The following is a 4,774-nucleotide window of genomic DNA, read 5'->3' on the forward strand; positions in this document are numbered from 1 at the left end:
ACACACACACACACACAGTTCATAGAAATCTAAGAGTTATACTGTGCCCTCTGTCACCTCGTCGGTACCGTTTGACTAAGGGAAAAGGAGTCCGTGAAAAGAAAACTGACCACAGTGAGTTGAGAATTGTTCCTTTTGAACTGCATTTAGGTTTTAGGCTTCTGGTAAAAATGTCCTCATTTCCTGACCTGAAACTTTTTTCAGTTTAGAAACCTCATCATTTCCTCTACTGTATGGTTCTTTCAAGTGTTCTCTTTGCAAACTAATGTATTGGAGCGCTTATTCCCTGCCCACCACCCAGGCATGGGCCCCGGCTGGGAATCGAACTGTGACCTCTTGGCTCACAGGTCCACGCTCAACCACCGAGCCATGCTGGCCAGGCCCTAAGCTACTAATACGTTTTTCTCTGTTGTTGCTATGAGACGTGAGGATGGAGAGGGATCCTCTGGCTATGGAAACAGAACCAAAATATTTTTATGATAGGAGAGAACTTGCAAATTAAGGAATCCTGAAGAATTTTTTTAGCAGAGCTGCAGAAAAGGCTACAAGGTTGGAAACAAAGGCAACAGAACTGTAATTGAGTTAAATTGTGAAGTAAGCAAAACAACTATTTTCTCCATTTCTTCTCAGTGGACCGTCCCTCCCCTATAATCGAACAAATCATGTGTTCACTGTGCTAGCTCTTTTCATCCAACCCAGTGTTTGCTTACAACTACCCTATGAATGGAGACTGTTTTTATTTAATTGCAGGTGGGGAAGCAGGCTCAGACCCCAATAATGCGTAAATGCTGCATGTGGCTGGGACACAGACCTGGTCCGAACCCTTAAGCAGTATTCTTTGATCTGTTGTCCGCAGGATCTACCTGCCTCGGGAGTTAAAATCTCTCCTGACTTGCTTCTTAGCTATCAAAATGTACCTATTCTATATGTCTTTCCATTTAGAGCCTGTTCTCTATTAAATGAGAAATCGGTTAAAGAAATCCTTCCCCATTTATTAGTAGGCACTTGGCATGGTATCCTTCCCAGGCAGCATGCTCTTTACCTGAGGATGGGAATTTCAAATGGTGTCCTAGATTACTGTGGGACACTTTGGAGACTCGTGGAACCTTAAGTAGTAGTTGAGTCAACTGTTTCTCAGAACAAGGGAAAAAGAAATGATCAATATGTAAGTTTTGAAAAAAATCAATTTTTAAGAATTGGTGCAATTCAATCCTGATTTTAGGCAATATTTGTCTATATAAAACTAAATGCCATTTGAACAAATTATTAAATAATATGTAAAAACGTAAATCTGTGGTTCTCATACTTTTTGGTCTCAGTAGCCCTTTAAAAATTATTGAGGCCCAGGATGGTTTTGCTTGGTGGTTAGAGCATTAGCTCACAGACCGAAGGGTCGTGAGTTTAATTCCCAGTTGAGGGCACATACCTTGGTTGCAGGTTCGATCCCCAGCTCCAGTCAAGGCACGTCGGAGAGACAACCAATCAATGTGTCTCTCATGTTTCTCTCCCTCCCAACCCCCTTCACTTCCACTCTGTCTGAAAATCAATGGAAAAATATCCTTAGATAAGGGTTAAAAAAAATTATTGAGGACTACTCCAAACAACTTTTGTTTATGTGTGCTATACATATAAATACTTATTATATTAGAAATGACAACATTTTTAATCCAATAAAATTTTATTTAGTCATTTGAAAATAAAAATACAAATAACATATTTTTATGAATAATAACTATACTTAAAAATAGAAGAACAGCATGGTTTTACAGTCTTATAAATTTCTTTAATGTCTATTCATAGAAAACAGCTGATTCTTACATCTTTTCTTCTGGTTTGTTTCAATATCACACATCAGGTAGCCTTGGAAAACTCCACTCTACACGCAAAGAATGGGAGTGATAAAGGCAAATAACAGCTTATTCTTAGTAGGAAAAAAGTCTCGACCTATGGATCACTGGAAAGTGTTTCAGAAACCCCCAGGAGTCCTTAGACCAGTGGTCGGCAAACCGCGGCTCGCGAGCCATATGCGGCTCTTTGGCCCCTTGAGTGTGGCTCTTCCACAAAATACCAAGTGCAGGCGCGCACGTACAGTGCGATTGAAACTTCATGGCCCATACGCAGAAGTCGGTTTTCAGCCTGGGCGAGTCTATTTTGAAGAAGTGGCGTTAGAAGAAGTGGGGGTACATTCGCTGAGGTCGACCCCTCAGATTAAAGACGTTTTAGCAAAGGCCAGCTTAGGAGTACCCTAATTAAGTTAATAACAATGTACCTACCTATATAGTTTAAGTTTAAAAAATTTGGCTCTCAAAAGAAATTTCAATCGTTGTACTGTTGATATTTGGCTCTGTTGACTAATGAGTTTGCCGACCACTGCCTTAGACCACACGTTAAGAACCACTGCCTTAAACCATACAAACGTTACCTACTATGGGATTCTTTGTCTAACCATTTTGGCATCAAGTAGAGCATTTAGTAGAAAGTGGAACAAGACAGAGGCAATTTACAGACTAGACCAATCTTATAAATATGAGTGAGTATTTTTTATTTTTCAGGAGCATAGAGTAAGTTAGCAGAATTCAGGGTCATAACTGAACACATCTACATTCTGCATTAGAAATCAGTCCACCAATTCAATTATGTTTGTCTTTCAGGCTGCTGTACAAGGTGGGTCCTGTCACATGAATATATAATAACACTAAAGTGGGTTTATATCCCCTGTAAAATATTAAAACTCCAAATTAAATTTGAAGTAAAAATTCTTTTCATAAGTATGAATGTATTCAGCGCTCACTATATGCAAGGCTCCTAATAGGTGCTGGGCTTATAAAAATTTATAAGCACAGTTCCTGCCCTGAGCAACTTATACATGTAAAGAGACTTACACTCTGGTATAAATGTATTTTTTGCCATGTTCAATAATTTCCAAATTAGTTTGATGCTCTGATGTCTCAGAATTACCTGGGGAGATGGAAAAAATAAAGATCTCTGGACCGTGAGATATGCTGTTTAAGTGGACCAGGGTGGTGCTCAGACATTTGGATTTTTAAAAGCGATCCAGGTGATTCCCATGTAATGATAGGTTTGGGGATGAATACTAACCACATGGAACAAAGAAATGGATTTGGTCTTTGCTCATAGTACTATCACACATAAAACATGATTTCTTTATTTCATCTTGAGTATTTCAAAGATACATCATTGTTGGAAAATCTGTGTTATCAGGAGAAAGTACATAGTTAATTTCATTCAGCTAAAATAGAAACTGGTGTTTGTATTTCAAACATTTTATAGTTCATCTGCCTTTATCACATTAAAAAAATAATGCAAGATGTTACCACAGCAGTTTCTAATACACTACACTACTAGAAAAAGCAAAACATCTTTTTCAACAAGCATTGACTGCAAGAGTGTTATTTTATAGAGCTTTGATTCAATTTCTTTAAAATGAATTCAATGAGATGCTCTGTGTTTCATTACACTTATCTTCAGGGTTCCACAGATTATGTTATAGTATTTCAAAACCTATGGAGTCTTCCATTACAAATTTCTTTGGAGGATATGTTATATGATGAGTAGTAACCTAGAGGCGTATGATCCAGTGATATTGCAGAGGGTATTCTTTGCTAATAATTGTAGCCATTATTTTTTAAAATATATTTTTATTTATTTTGGTGAGGAAGGGAGAGGGAGAGAGAGATAGAAATGTCAATGATGAGAGAATCATTGATCAGCTGCCTCCTGGATGCCCCACACTGGGGTCAAGCCTGCAACCCGGACATGTACCCTGACCAGGAATCAAACTGTGACCTCCTGGTTCATAGGTTGATGCTCAACCACTGAGCCATGCCGCCTGGGCAATTGTAGCCATTCTTAATTATATTCAAGTAAATAAGAAAAAAAAAAGCTTAAAATTTCCTTCTTTCTTACCATAAGGGGATAAACGGAAATAGCTAAATCAGACATAAATATGATGATTTTTAAAAATTCGTGTATATTTCTCTTGATTTTTGTACTGAAAGCACCTTCAAAATTAAAGATTCCCCTGCCCAGATCTTGGATGCATGGAACAGACTGAGTTTCAGAGGGAAGGGGGGAGAGAGGAGGTGGGAAGTGATTAACCAAAGAACTTATATGCATAACCAACAGACACAGACAATAATGCAGTGAAGGCCTGGGGAGTGGGGAGAGTGCAGGGTGGAGTGGGTCAATGGTGGTTTTGAAAAAAAGAAGACATCTGTAATACTTTCAGCAATAAAGACAAATAAAAAAGACTCCCTGCCCAGATCTTTATTTCTAAATACTTTTCCCCATGAAAGGAATCTGAGATTATCGGAGAAACAGCTGATTTCAAGACTAGGATAGGAAGATACAAGATGACCTAACATCACTTGAATCTAACATGAAGAAATATCAACCCACCCCACATTGAGAACATTCTATTATGCTGGAAACCGAGATCAACAGTAATGAATATAAATGCGAGAAGTCCACCAGAAGGCTGAGTTTGGGCTTTGAGATTCACAGGGTGAATTTGCATTTTATTACCTACTGCTGACTCAGTGGCTAAAGCAAACTCCCCCCAAACCTGATAATCTTACTGTTTACTAAACATTACCATTGGTATGTCTGTTTGCATTCCTAAAAGGCAATTGTGTATTCTAGTAAATAAAAGCAATAGTTTAAGCAATTAAACAAAATTTAGAAAGAAAGCAAGCAGACGGGAACGGAGACTCAGTGGAACTTGACTACTGCAGTCGAGTCTTCCCCTGGCTTT

This window comes from Myotis davidii, unplaced genomic scaffold (genome assembly GCF_000327345.1).
Source record: "Myotis davidii unplaced genomic scaffold, ASM32734v1 scaffold134, whole genome shotgun sequence".
NCBI lineage: Eukaryota > Metazoa > Chordata > Mammalia > Chiroptera > Vespertilionidae > Myotis > Myotis davidii.